The sequence below is a fragment of the Globicephala melas genome, chromosome 1, assembly GCF_963455315.2.
Source record: "Globicephala melas chromosome 1, mGloMel1.2, whole genome shotgun sequence".
Taxonomy (NCBI): domain Eukaryota; kingdom Metazoa; phylum Chordata; class Mammalia; order Artiodactyla; family Delphinidae; genus Globicephala; species Globicephala melas.
The window spans coordinates 38,766,732-38,782,123 of record NC_083314.1 but is presented as its reverse complement, the minus strand read 5'-3'; the positions used below and the strand labels follow the sequence as shown (position 1 = coordinate 38,782,123).

The 15,392-nt window shown below is 42.7% G+C and overlaps 1 protein-coding gene across 15 annotated transcripts in view; it reads right to left on the bottom strand.

The window, feature by feature from the left end:
• The window catches only part of HHAT (hedgehog acyltransferase), a 360,564-nt gene that overhangs the window by 217,980 nt on the left and 127,192 nt on the right, over positions 1 to 15,392 (bottom strand). The gene's annotated exons all lie outside the window — the stretch shown is intronic.

The following is a 15,392-nucleotide window of genomic DNA, read 5'->3' as shown; positions in this document are numbered from 1 at the left end:
AAGCCCGTGCGCCACAACAACTGAGCCTGAGCTCTAGAGCCCGTGAGCCATACCTACTGAGCCCGCGTGCTGCAACTACCGAAGCCCATGCACCTAGACCCCGTGCTCCGCGACAAGAGAAGCCACTGCAATGAGAAGCCCACACACCGCAACGAAGAGTAGCCCCCGCTCGCTGCAAATAGAGAAAGGCCATGTGCAGCAATGAAGACCCAATGCAGCCCAAAATTAATAAATTTTAAAAAAGAAAGAAAGAAATGAAGTACTGATACATGCTGCAACATGAATCTTGAAAACAACATGCTAAGTGAAGTGAGCCACGAAAGGCCACATATTACATGATTCCATTCATATGAAAGTCCAGAAGAGGGAAACAAAAACAGAAATAGAGACAGAAAGTTGATTACTAGTTCCTTAGCACTGAGGGGCTGGAGAGCAAGATTATGGGGGGTGGTGGCTAAATGGTAGGGGCTTTTTCTGAGGTAATGAAAATGTTCTAAAATTGGTGGTGGTGATATTTGCACATATCTGTGATATAATAAAAGCCATTGAGTTGTACACTTTAAATGGATGGATTGTATGATATGTGAACTCTATCACAATAAAGCTATTAAAAAAAAAAACATAAGGGCCCCAAGCTATAAGAACCAGCAGCTTCTTGGCCAGAACTGTGTCCTTTTGGAGCAAAAGGAATGCAGGGTGTGGGCGCAGGGTGAGATCTGAGGCCGAGACACATACTCTGACGCCACAGGCCTCCGCCTGCGCCCTCTGAGGGCAACCCATGTCTCCAGCTGGAGCTCAGGATGCTCTACTGATTGACACATCCCTGTGGACTTCTGGGCCAGTTGCTTCCAACCTCTTCACCCTGAGAGGAGGATGGGGCATCTGGGCTATAGGTCTACGGGGCACCACAAACCTGGGCAAACTGCTGGCCTCAGCAGCAGCGTGAGGAGGTGAAGCGAGTCTGCCAGAGCAGTGCCCATAAGGAGAAGGCCAAGGGCAAAGTGCACGAGGAAACCCTGGAGTAGATGACCAGTGGCCACATGCTGTCCAACCTCCAAACTCACCTTCCCCAGCGTGCAGGGAAATAATGCAGGGCAGGCTGATGCCACTGACCAGCTTATCTATGGGATAGTCTGAAGGAAAGAGCTAAGCCTTAAAGAAGTACTAGCAGAAGATATTACTATCTGGTCCTCTTGATGTTACACAAGGATCTTTGAAAGAATATCACTACCATGGAATGTGTGTCTATAAATAGTAACTCTGTGCCAGCAGAAACACAGAAGCCCTTTTCTGAATACACAATTTGGGCAAAGGCAAACAGTGGTTCAAATTCAGCAGCCATATGTCTTATAAGGAGAAAACCCCAGGAATCACCACGTCTCAGTCCCACTCGGGAGTGGTCAAACAGGTTCTTTTTGGAAACCAGACTACAGTCATATCTGTTGGAAGGGCTGGTATATAATGGTAGCCTTCTTGGATGTATCTGGTAAGAGACAAGAAAAAAGCTGATGTGTGTGCATGTGTGTGTATGAATACATATATATGTGTGTGTGGGGGTGTATATACAAATTCAACAAGAAGAGGGATATATATGCCAACAATACCATCCTAAAAGCATTTGCTGGGGGGCACAGGACTACCCTGAAGGGTGGAGAAATCAGTTCCATTGGCTGAGATGGCAGTGAGGGAACCTATAACATATTTTAAAATGAACCACCAGGCTCTAGTCAGAAAAGTCTCAGAGCTACCAAAAGGCAGGACAGAAGTAAGAATGACTAATTAAAAGGCACAAAGCTTCCAGATCTGACAATGATCAGCCTGAAGAACTGAAGGTATCAAAGGACCTACGGAAGACTGAACATGGAGGGTCAAGGCCACCCAGAGCTCTTTTATAGACGAAGCATCAGAGATTTCTTTTCCTTGTTAACGGATACCAGATCAGGAAGGACAGGCTGCTCCTCGTCTCAAATGCTGCCTTTAATTTGACATTTTTTGCGTACAGCTGTTATATATGAGGCATATGAATTAAAATCCATAACTGAATCTACATTTTTATGAATCACTATTTGCATACAATCGTCACCATTTGTTAGTACTTTCATATGGAACTAGGCTAAGGAAAGGGTTGCTTTTGTACAGGTATTTAATAGAACTCTGTGGCTAGATCTAATTGAAGATAACATAATTGGGGATTTTTTCCCCCAATATGGATGGAAAGCACAAGAAGCCACATATTTATCAATATGCAACAACTGTCCCATTTATGTGATACTGAGTAGTTTTTTATGGATTAAGATACAAAAGGCTTAACTTTTTCCTTGACATTTTAGTAACTGGTTCATAAGCTTATAGAAAAAGAAATGATGCATAGTGGTTGTTAAAACATTATAATTGTGATTTCTGTATTTAGTCTTTCTGAAAAAAAAATGTGTTAAACCCATGTGTTAAACCCATGAGTTTAACAATTCTGCTCTCTTGCTGTTGATTTCTATCATCCCTATGAAAGACGCATGGCTCATTCTTCTTTCCCCTTGACCTGAAGATTAGTCTTTCCCTTTTAAGATTTGGCCCAAGGTTTCAGGGCTAACCCTAGGGATTAACAATCTCCCACTAGGAATATGATATGCTGGAAGGCAACATAAGAAAGAAAAATATCATATGATATCACTTATATGTGGAATCTAAAAAATGGTACAAATGTACTTATGTACAAAACAGAAATAGAGTCACAGATGTAAAAAAAAAACAAACTTATGGTTACCAGGGGGGAAAGGGGGGAGGAGGAATAAACTGGGAGATTGGGATTGACATATCTAAAATAGATAACTAAGAAGGACCTACTGTATAGCACAGGGAACTCTACTCAATACTCTGTAATGACCCATGTGGGAAAAGAATCTAAAAAAGAGTGGATGCATGTATATGTATAACTGATTCACTTTGCTGTACAGCAGAAACTAATACAACACTGCAAATCAACTATATTCCAATAAAAATTCAGAAAAAGAATACAAGTGACTCTACTCTGATTGAAAGTTATTTGACATACATAAATTGAACTCACTTTCAGTATATTTAAAAATACAAAATTTAGCTATTTTTTAAAATATTTTAAAACATTTTTGCCAGGATTATATTTAAAAGATCTTCTTACTAGCAGGAGTTATGATTGGTTTTAACCTAACCCAACACCTTCCTCCCAAAAAAGTCACAGATGAGTTCATACGTTACACTCATTCATTCAACAAGCGTGTTCTGAGCCCCTGACCACTGAATCACTAGTTAGTTGCTATGGGAAGTAGACTAGTGGTCAGACCAGGTGGGGACCCAGGCTTCAGGGAGCTCACAGGTCAGTTTCATTACAGTGCCATTTATCTCTCCCCTCGGCACTTGGTGTTTTCTTCTGCCTTTATGCCCTATCCCACCGTTCCCTGGCAAAATCCCATGTATCCTTCAGGCCCCAATTCCAATATGGCCTCTTCTTAACTTCCCTATGCTTCAAGTGGAATCAATAACTTATTTTGCATTAATTCAATATATAATTATTGAGCACCAACTGCTTACCAGATACTGAGCCATACAGTGTTGAATAAAGACATGAGATCCCTGCTTTATAGAGTATACAGTGTGTTAAAAGTGACAGAAAATAATGTAAATCAGGAGTGGGATTAAAATCCTCACGTCTAGAACAATCTGAACACAGTGACTTAGACGAATTTGTTAGAACACTTAAAACTATTCGTTGTAATTATTACATGCCTAGTATGATGTAGATGCTTGGTATACATCAGTGGACATTCCTGCCTTCATGGGGCTTACATCTTAACAGGACTCAACAAAAAACAGACGTAAAAATAAATAAATTCTATATGGATACTAAGGAAGTATGGCAGAACATATTCCCCAACAGTGGCTGCAATGATATCGTCCATCTCACATGCCCTTCTGTAATGTAATCTTGCCACTCCCCCCGTCAAAAGTAAATCTGGGCAGGTCCTAGGACCAGGAGATTCAGAAAAAGTGATGCTGTTCCAATTCCAAGTGTAGCCGGTCATTGGCCTGGCATCTTCTGCTTCCTGCCCTTTGGAACGCTCACTCCTGGATCCAGCTGCCAGGCTGCGAGATGCCTGAGCCACGTAGAGAGGCCACATGAAGATGCTCTAGAGGACAGCACCCGCTGAGCTCCCAGCCAAGTCAGCCTCAATTGCCAACCGTGTGAGGAGCCACCTTCGATGTCCTGCCCAGTAGAACCTTCAGATGCCTGCAGCACGAGCTGATATCTGGCAGCAACCACAGGAGAGACCCCAAGCAAGAACTACCCAACCGGGCTTCCCTGGTGGCACAGTGCTTGAGAGTCTGCCTGCCGATGCAGGGGACACGGGTTCGTGCCCCGGTCCGGGAGGATCCCACATGCCGCGGAGCGGCTGCGCCCGTGAGCCGTGGCCGCTGAGCCTGCGCGTCTGGAGCCTGTGCTCCACAATGGGAGAGGCCACAACAGTGAGAGGCCCGTGTAACACTAAATAAATAATAAATAAATAAATAAATAAAAGAACTACCCAACCAAGTCCTGTCAACCAACGAAACAGTGAGAGAGAGGAAATCACTGTTTTCAACTAAGTTTGGGGATGGTTTGTTATTCAGCAACAGCCCACTGGGACAGAGGGTGATAAATGCAATGGAAAAAGAAATAAAAATTGTTGAGCAGGGTAAGGGAACTCAGAATGCAGAGATGGCAGGTGCTGCTATGTTTTAAAAGGGGAGTCAGGGTGGTCCTCATTGAAAAGAGGATATTTGAGCAAAACCTTGAAGGTAAGGGGGTGAGCTATGCAGCCCCCCGGCTCTCTCCAGGCTGTCATCATCCTTTGTTCTATGGTTTGTGCTGTGATTATCACACCAGACCACAGTTGTACCCATTCTGCGAGACCACAAGCTTTTCAAGATCAGGAATTATATCATATGCCTCTTGCATTCCCAGCACCTAATATCTGACCTATAATTAAAGCTTAATAAATGTTTCCTTGAAAAGTAACTAAATTGATCATTCACCCCATAGTATGAAAACTCTTTGTATCAGGGTTTTTCTGGGAAGTATACTGATATTCTAAGATCTTAATCCTCTATTCTGAGGACTAAGCCACTACTGAAGTTCAGACCTGCCACCAAATAAAAGAATCCTCTGTGGGTCTGGGACTTCCCAGCATCAAGAACAAAGCCGGGAAAGGGAGACAGAACCAGAAGTCCTAGGTCTATGCTTGCTGTTGCCTCCAAGTGACTGAATGTGTAGTGAATTCTACCACCTGTGGGCCACCTCCAACTGGAAGGGCCTCAAACTCAACTTGTCCAAAGAGAATGAGGCTTTCTCTCCTTCAAAACCAGAAACAGAAGAGACTTTCGAGACAGGAGGAGATTAATTCTACAAAGAGTTCTAAGAGAATGGGGACTGAGAAAAAGTCCCAAATGTTGGGGTTCCCTTGAGTTCAGCCCTTCCTCCATTGACACCCCTACCTACCCAGCCCTCCATACTCTCTGCATTTGATATGACCTCACCGTAATTTGAACTGATCTAAAGCAGCTGGTGATGGGCTCCCATTTGGATTTCCCCCTCCTCTCAGCTCTGGTCCTCAAACAAGTAGATGAAGAATTTCATATTGGTGGGGGGGGTAGGTGTGAAGGGGAAAGTGAGTCAGGCCCAACTCACTTCTCCTCCCTGGAACTATTCATTTACCCAATCGCACCCTTCACTCTCTCTTTGCTCACTCATTCCTCTGCCTAAAGGTCTTCCCCTCTCCATTTTGTCTGCTGAAACTGTATCCTTCTTTAAGGCCCCACCTAAGGCCATTATTTCACAAAGTCTTCCCTAAAGCTCCAGCCAAAACAGTCACATGCTTCCTTGCAAGTACATAACGTGGGACAGCTTTCTGCGAAGTCCGGTCACCGTAAGCTCTATGGGGCAGGGGCCACAGCTGTCCTCTCCACCTCCGTCCCCTTAGCCCCAAGCAGTGTCTGACACAGCATGGATATGACCAATGGGTATTTGCTGAATGAAGAAATGCACTGAAAAAAATAAATGTACTTTCATGTATATTAACCCACTGCTATTTTTTATTCAACCCTGGGTCATAAGTATTACTCCCATTGTCAGATTTAAAAAAACAAACATTTGTAAGGATTATGACCTCCTCAAGTCTCAGGGGTCATCAACACTGGATCTTAAAACCCAGGTCTCTTGTTTCCAAAATCAATGACCTCTCCCTCTAGTGAAAAGCCTTCACTAACCAGAGAATGGGTCAAGTCATGTCTTATGCCACAGTTTGCCGAGGATTGGAGAGAGACGTCCCTCGGCTCTGCTGGCCTGCGGCAGAGCTGCCATCTTTGCATGCCTGAGCCCTGTCTTTGGGATGCCAACAGTCAGTGAAAGGCACTGGCTCCAGCTTCACTCCGCTTCAGGAGGCATGTTGTCTCTGCACTATCATACTGTCGTATCTGTCCCCACCAGCTTGTGCCACCCTGACCCACCACTATACTCCCATCTCCAGCCTGTCCTAGGCTCCTGCCTCAGTCCATACCCTGACCTCAACCCTGGACCTTTTCTGCTCCAAGGCAAATGACTCCAGTCACTTTCATCTTGCCTACATCTAACCTATTCTAGATTTTGTGAACCATTCTGTGATTGTCTGTTCGGATTAGGAAGCCTAGATATTTTATAAAAGTCTCCTCACACATAAAGTTCTTTATAAGAAATTTCATGCCTACAGTGAACAGTACCGTATTTTACACCTAAAAATGTGGTAAGAGCATAGATCTCAGGTTAAGTATTCTTACCACAATAATAAAAAAAAAGAACCTTTCCTATATAAGATCAGGGTGAGTACTAGAAGTATAAAGATTAGTCAGTAAGAATACAGATCAGGAACCACAACCTAAAGAGAAGTAGTGCCACGATAGAATTGGCAATTCTTCCCTTCCCGCTGGGGGTATCAGGAGGAAGGGGAGCTCACGTCTTGGGAAGGTCACCTGTGGTCAGAATTACCATGATTTCACAGGTTCCCATAGAGACACTAAAGCAGAGATAGCTATTGCCTTGCAGTGGTTACATAACACTCTTTGTCAGGAGGAGAAGATGGACTGGTGCCAAGAAAACCAAGTCAGTAAACGTGATTGACGGGGGAAGGGCATGAGATAATAAAACTGAGGAATTGCTACCACCAGCTACAGAAGAGCAAGCATTGAAGTCAGGAAGGAAAGAACAGCGTGCTGGTGAGAGATGTCGCCGACGGAGCTCATGAACCTTGCCCAGCCTGCCGAGGCCAAGGAGATAAAAGGAATTCAATAAGTAACTACAGCAAATTCTGTAGTTTCAACCTAAACCTAAGGATTTAGAAGTTGAACCTGCAGCCCCACCAGGCAGCCTCACCTTCTGGGCTCAACAGGATAACTGACTTACTGAAGGAGAAACCAGCTGGAGCCCAGTAATGAGTTCAGACTCATCCACTACATCATCCTGAGCTGAATCTCTAACTAACGTGAATACCTGTCATTTATCTACCGGGGCATGGTTTGCATCACAAGATTCCCTGCTCATACTATAGTAATAATATGCTCTGAACAACTGGCTGTACATGTAGATGACAAGGTCACCCACGCCCAGCAGTTGACCCTCCAGGGCTCAAAAAGAAGGGACGGTGGTCCCAGCACCCGGGCTGCATCTCCCCCATGAGCAGTTCAGAGAAGGCTGCTTCTTAGAAATGCAAATACTGAGTATTCAGTGCAAGTAAATGCCAAACCAAGGAGCTGGGAGGAGTCAAAAAAAAAAGGCAATGAGTTGGAGAGGCTAGAGGAATGGTAATCAAAGTGCCCAAACCCCCAAACTGGAGGTGAGCCAAGAGGGTGGATGCCAAATGAAACAAAAACACACTCAAGTTGTTCAAGAGTGATCCTGGAGATGTAACTTTCTGGCCACGCAATTTCTTTCTAAGTGACATACAGCAGAGGACAGAGAGGCCAGGCTGTAGTCCTCAGGTGGGTCCCCGTTCCGGTGGGGGGCGGGGCAGCAGCCAAGCAAGGGGACCAAGGCCTGGGCTCTCCTGACAGGGTGTAAGTCAGAGCTCTGCCCTTTCTTCTCTCCCTACGACTGTGAGGATGGGACCCACAACATCCTTTACATGAGGCTCCTCAAACAACTCTAGTTCATTTTCCACATGGCCTATTCGTTACCAACAGCCATTTAAAACAATAGTCACATACGTAGTGAAAGTGTAAAGAAACACATGAGAGGAAAAATCACCAAACTCAGGATACTGGTTACCATTTAGAAGAAGGAAGGGAAAGGCAATCAGGAGGGGTCTCCACGGGGCTTCAACTATGTTGGTAATACTTTACTTTTTAAACTAAGTGATGGATAAACACGTATTCCCTATATTTTTAATGACGTTTGAAATATCTCAAGTGTGTGTGTGTGTGTGTGTGTGTGTGTGTGTGTGTGTGTGTATAAAATATAGTCTCACTGCCAGGACAAGTTTACCAACAAACTAGTTTCTGAGAATACGTTCTGGCATACTAGCAGCAGCTACTGGTTATTAAGCACTTGCTCTCTCTATATACCGAGCAGTATGCGTCATCATTTTTAATTCTCACAACATACCCCTCTGTGGGCATGGGTATTATTACGACCCACATTTTATAGACAGGAACCTGGGCACAAAAAAAGGTTACAAAGCTCGCTTAAGATCACACACTAAAGTAGCAGAGTCAGGACTTGAATCTGGATCTGCTGCTTCCGAGCCACCACATTTACTAGATTCACGTACAACTCTGAGACCAGACTCGGAACAGAGTCTGTGTGAGGTAGACCAGATGACAGGACAACAAGCGAGCTGCTAAAGGGAGTTGAAGGAGGTATTCCAAGCAGAAAAAAACAGGCAGGGACCGAGCTCTAAAGATCCTCTGGAAGCCAGCCTCAAGGAGCACACAGTAAGTAAAGATATGCAAGGAACAAATGGGCTGTGGTGAGCAGCTCTGGATTCACAGATGTGAGAATTCTGATCCTCATAGCATCAAAATAAGTAGTTATTAACTCAGAAAGTTTACCTTCCAAAATGCTTAATCTTTGGGCATACTAGTTAATGCAAAATCTAGTTTTCAAAACTTTCTTCTTGTTAGAGTTTAAAGCACCAAAATGCCTCTCTTCAAAGAAAAGGTATATTGCTAGGGGGAAAAAAATTATCCGGATAGAATATTAAATCCTATTTTCCCATCCTCTTTAATTATAAATTGTTAACATCTTTAGGGAAAAGGCTATAAGCCACAATAAATCACACTTAATATCAAATTATAATTGTCCAATAAAAATATTAAATACATCACAAAATAGATCTTAAAGTAAAATCAAAGTGTTCCAGAAGCATTTTTAAATGGTAAAATATATTTAAAACCTTTTTTAAAAATGACTATTGTCATGTAACAGAACAGACATGCTGAATTAAGAGTTTATATAAGTCTGCAAAGGCCCCTCCCCATCCAAAAACTGTGAGGGAAGAAGAACCCACGCAGCAGAAACAGAGTAATACTACACACACAGCTAAGTAAGACTTAATGAAGTTATGTGGGAAAGGAGGGAGATTTACACAGGGCTGAGTGACCTGAAAACTCTAAAAAGCAAATCTGCAGGTAGAGATCAGGTGTAGATTATTGTTTGGATTTTGATGCTTCAGTGTAACTCATTTTGCCCAGAAGAAGTGGTCTGTAAAATCTATGTGCAAAAAGAATTGGAAATTAACTACTAATTAAAGTATTCTATTGCAAATCCTCAAGAAACCACAAAATCCCTTTAGGAAGCAAATAACTGCCTCCCCAAAGTATCCAACAAATTTAGACTTCCATATATCAACTTTGCTTAAAAGAAAAATACGCCTGTTTTATGGTATCTAAGAAGTTAGCTGTACACTAAGCTACCTGAGCACAATAATGGGTTAGGTAGGGATCAACAAAGATCACAGTATTCTGAGGGATACTGGGGAGGGCAAGGGAGGGCAAGGGATAGTGTTTTAGTGTTTTAAATAACTGTGGTGCAACTTGCTACCCTTTATGACCCCACATGGAGCAGGCATCTCTCCCATTCTGCAAGCATGCACCATGAAATTATCCTCCCACCACACGGAGCACCTGTAACTGAACAGTCAAGTCCCACAGTAGTAAATCCCAGCGTAGCTACGGGTTCACACTATATTAACTTTAAATAATCTCAGGATTCTAGTCCAAGGAGAGAATTTATAAAAATTTTCTGTTGTATCTTAACAAACCTCGGCATATTTAAATGCCTCCAAAGGGTGAAAAAGCAAAGAGACTCTTAACGCTATCTGACATATGTGTCCCTAGTTTTCAAGACAGACATCAGATGTCAAACGTCTGATTCCTCTTCCTTCATTGTGATGTTATAGAAGGAGAAAAAGCCAATGGATGGCTTTGTTAGCATTTCATTAGCATTTAGGTAGGTGCGCAGACATTATTTCAACAACAGCTAGTGCTTAAACAATGAGTTACAAAACTACATGTACTTAGGAGATGGGGCTCTAAAGTCCAACCAGTGAACAGTTAAGATTTCAGAAGACTCTAATGTACATTCCGCAGAGCTTCATTATATCTTTACCTATGAGGTAAGAACAACTCACCCGCAATTATTTTCACCACCCCACCCCTTCAATCACTCTCAAATCCCTTGCCAAAGCTCTCTTTTATCCCCATAACCTCTTATACCTGGATTTACCATAGATTTACCATGGTGAAACACTATTCAATAATGAACTCAAGAAATGTGATCTTTTTGGGGTCTTTTAAAGAAAAGCCATAAGTTATTGCCTTTGCCCTCCTTAATCCTAAACTCCTAAACTCAAATTCAGGTATAGTTTCAGGTTGCCATATTTTGTCTTCTTATAAGATTCTGATGTTCAAAAGAAAATGAGGATACATGTCATCGTACATTTGTCCAAAGCCCTAGGACGTACAACACCAAAAGTGAACCCCTGTTGTAAACTATGGACTTTGGGTGATAATGATGTATCAATGTAGGTTCATCAATTTTAGCTGATGTACCTTCTCTGATAGGGGATGTTTACAGTGGGCAGCCAGGGGGAACAGGAGGTATATAGGAAATCTCTGTACCTTCCTCTCAATTTTGCTGTGAACCTGAAAGTGCTATAAAAAAATAATAAAGTCTTTTTAAAAAAGAATGAAAGAAAAGAAAATGAGAGTTATTATCTTCTAGAGATACTACTGAAATGTTTATGTATAGTGATAAGACATCTGGGATTTGCTTCCAAACAGTAGTATCAGAGAGAGTACAGACGAAAGAAAACATGGCCATGAGTTGATAATTGTTGAACCTGGGTGATGAATATTTGGGGGTTAATTATATGTTTATGCTTTTATTTTTCCAAAGTATGAACTTTTAAAATGGGAGGCATTAAGAGCCCCCACCAGAACGCTGAATTTTAGCCAGAAATATTTAACTTCCTGTTTACCCACCAACCAAACACATCTGCAGGGGATAGTGAGCAAGATGTACTAATACCAGCACAATTCCACCTCCTTCTCACATTGTGAGCACAGAAAGTCTGAAAAGGGTAAAATGGAGAGGCCAGTGACAGGAAGGAGAAGGGAGAGAATGCCATGAGGTGGAATAATGAAACTGCTAATCAGTCCCTGAATCACTGGGAACTGGCAGCCCATGAAGAAGCATGTCTCCATATAGGAAGATGCCCCACGGCGATCTTCATCAATAACAATGTTTCTCAAGTTGATTTGGTCCTAAGAATCACCTAGGATAACAGGTAATCACAGAGATTCCCAGGCCCCTCCCTGACAGATTCTGGTTCAGTAGGTTTGGGTCTGAGCCCTGAAATCTGAATGCAGAACAAGTCCTGGGAAGTTATGTTCAGTCAAGTTTGAGAAATTCTGAGTTAAAAAATCCACACCCTATTCCCTTTCTCCATGTTTAAAAACATACATCAAAGTGTAAACAGCAATTTTCCTGGGGAAAGTAAGGTTACCTTTCTGCTGCTGTTCATTCACATTTTCTGATTTTCATGTATAGAAAAGAGACCCCTCTCTTGCTCAATCTGTTGGTTCTATGACAGAACTTCAAAGGTAATGTTTCGGACTCATTCTGACACTCATGGCCGAGTTACCAAAAAGGGAACATGCAGGGAATTTCAAAGGAAAATCTGAGCCACAGGACTGACCTTCAATCTTCTTAGCTAAAGACTGCTATAATTTTGATAACAGCAACATAATTGTAAAGAAATAATATTCTTCTAGCTTGAGAGGGAAGACCGGTGGTCTCCTGGGCCCAATCTGATACCCTCCATTAGAGAAAGGAAGCCCCACATTTCTCTGCAATGAGTTCTGCTAAAATAAATACGTCCTCAAAAAGTTGTGCTACTCTATTTACAACAGCCAAGCAACCTAAGCATCCATCAACAGACGAACAGATAAAGAGGATGTGGTACATATATACAGTGGAATATTACTCAGCCATAAAAAAGAATGAAATAATGCCATTGGCAGCAACATGGATGGACCTAGAGATTATCATATTAGGTGAAGTAAGTCAGACAGAGGAAGACAAATATCATACAATATCACTTATATGTGGAATCTTAAAAAATGATACAAAATGGGCTTCCCTGGTGGTGCAGTGTTTGCAAGTCCGCCTGCCGATGCAGGGGACGCGGGTTCGTGCCCCGGTCCAGGAGGATCCCACGTGCTGCGGAGCGGCTGGGCTTGTGAGCCATGGCCGCTGAGCCTGCGCCTCCTGTGCTCCGCAAGAGGAGAGGCCACAGCAGTGAGAAGCCCACGTACCAGAAAAAAAAAAAAAATGATACAAATGAATCTATATAAAAAACAGAAATAGAGGACTTGGTTCAAGGTAGCAGAGTAGAAGGACGTGCTCTTACTCACTCTTGGGAGAGCACCGGAATCACAACTAACTGCGGAACAATCATCAACAATAAGACACTGGAACTCACCAAAACAGATACCCCACATCCAAGGACAAAGGAGAAGCCACAATGAGACAGTAGGAAGGGCACAATCACAATAAAATCAAATCCCATAACTGGTAGGTGGGTGACTCACAAACTTGAGAATACTTATACCACAGAAGTCCACCCACTGGAGTGAAGGTTCTGAGCACCACGTCAGCCTTCCCAAACTGGGGGTCTGGCAACGGGAGGAGAAATACCTAGAAAATCAGACTTTGAAGGCTACTGGGATTTGACTGCAGGACTTCGACAGGACTAGGGAAACACAGACTCCACACTTGGAGGGCACACACAAACTAGTGTGCTCATTGGGACCCAGGGGAAGGAACAGTGACCCCATACGAGACTGAACCAGACCTACCTGCTAGTGCTGGAGGGTCTGAAGCAGAGGCAGGGGGTGGCTGTGTCTCACCATGACGACAAGGACACTGACGGCAGAAGTTCTGGGAAGTACTCCTTCGCGTGAGTCCTCCCAGAGTCCGCCATCAAACCCACCGAAGAGCTGGGTAGGCTCCAGGGTTGGGTCGCCTCAGGCCAAACAACCAACAGGGAGGGAACCCAGCCCTACCCAGCAGCAGACAAGCAGATTAAAGTTTTACAGAGCTCTGCCCACCAGAGCAACAACAACCAGCTCTACCCATCACCAGTCCCTCCCGTCAGGAAACTTGCACAAGCCTCTTAGATAGCCTCATCCACCAGAGGGAAGACAGGAGAAGCAAGAAGAACTACAATCCTGCAGCCTACGGAACAAAAACCACATCCACAGAAAGACAGACAAGATGAAAAGGCAGCGGGCTATGTACCAGAGGAAGGAACAAGATAAAATCCAAGAAAAACAACTAAATGAAGTGGAGATAGGCAACCTTCCAGAAAAGGAACTCAGAATAATGATAGTGAAGATGATCCAGGACCTTGGAAAAAGAATGGAGGCAAAGATCGAGAAGATATAAGAAATGTTTAACATAGACCTAGAAGAATTAAAGAAAAAACAAACAGAGATGAACAATACAATAACTGAAATGACAAATACACTAGAAGGAATCAATAGCAGAATAACTGAGGCAGAAGAACAGATAAGTGACCTGGAAGACAGAACAGTGGAATTCACTGCTGTGGAACAGAATAAAGAAAAAAGAATGAAAAGAAATGAAGACAGCCTAAGAGACCTCTGGGACAACATTAAATGCAACAACATTTACATTATAGGGGTCCCAGATGGAGAAGAGAGAGAGAAAGGACCCGAGAAAATATCTGAAGAGATTATAGTCGACAACTTCCCTAACATGGGAAAGGAAATAGCCACCCAAGTCCAGGAAGCGCAGAGAGTCCCATACAGGATAAACCCAAGGAGAAACACGCCAAGACACATAGTAAGCAAACTGGCAAAAATTAATGACAAAGAAAAAGTATTGAAAGCAGCAAGGGAAAACAACAAATAATATACAAGGGAACTCTGATAAGGTTAACAGCTGATTTCTCAGCAGAAACTCTACAGGCCAGAAGGGAGTGGCATGACATATTTAAAGTGATGAAAGGGAAGAATCTACAACCAAGATTACTCTATCCGGCAAGGATCTCATTCAGATTTGATGGAGAAATCAAAAACTTTACAGAGAAGCAGAAGCTAAGAGAATTCAGCACCACCAAACCAGCTCTACAACAAATGCTAAAGAAACTTCTCTAAGTGGGAAATGCAACAGAAGAAAAGGACCTACAAAAGCAAACCCAAAACAATTAAGAAAATGGTCATAGGAACATACATATCGATAATTACCTTAAATGTGAATGGATTAAATGCTCCAACCAAAAGACAGGCTTGCTGAATGGATACAAAAACAAGACCCATATATACGCTGTGTACAAGAGACCCACTTCAGATCTAGGGACAGATACATGCTGAGAGTGAGGGGATGGAACAAGATATTCCATGCAAATGGAAATCAAAAGAAAGCTGGAGTAGCAATACTCATATCAGATAAAACAGACTTTAAAATAAAGAATGTTACAACAGACAAGGAAAGACACTACATGATGATCAAGGGATGAATCCAAGAAGAAGATATAACAATTATAAATATATATGCACTCAACATAAGAGCACCTCAATACATAAGGCAACTGCCAACAGCTATAAGAGAGGAAATCGACAGTAACACAATAGTAGTGGGGGACTTAAACATCTCACTTAAACCAATGGACAGATCATCCAAACAGAAAATTAATAAGGAAATAGAAGCTTTAAATAACACAATAGACCAGACAGATTTAATTGATATTTATAGGACATTCCAACCAAAACCAGATTACACTATCTTCTCAAGTGCGCATGGAACATTCTCCAGGATAGATCACATC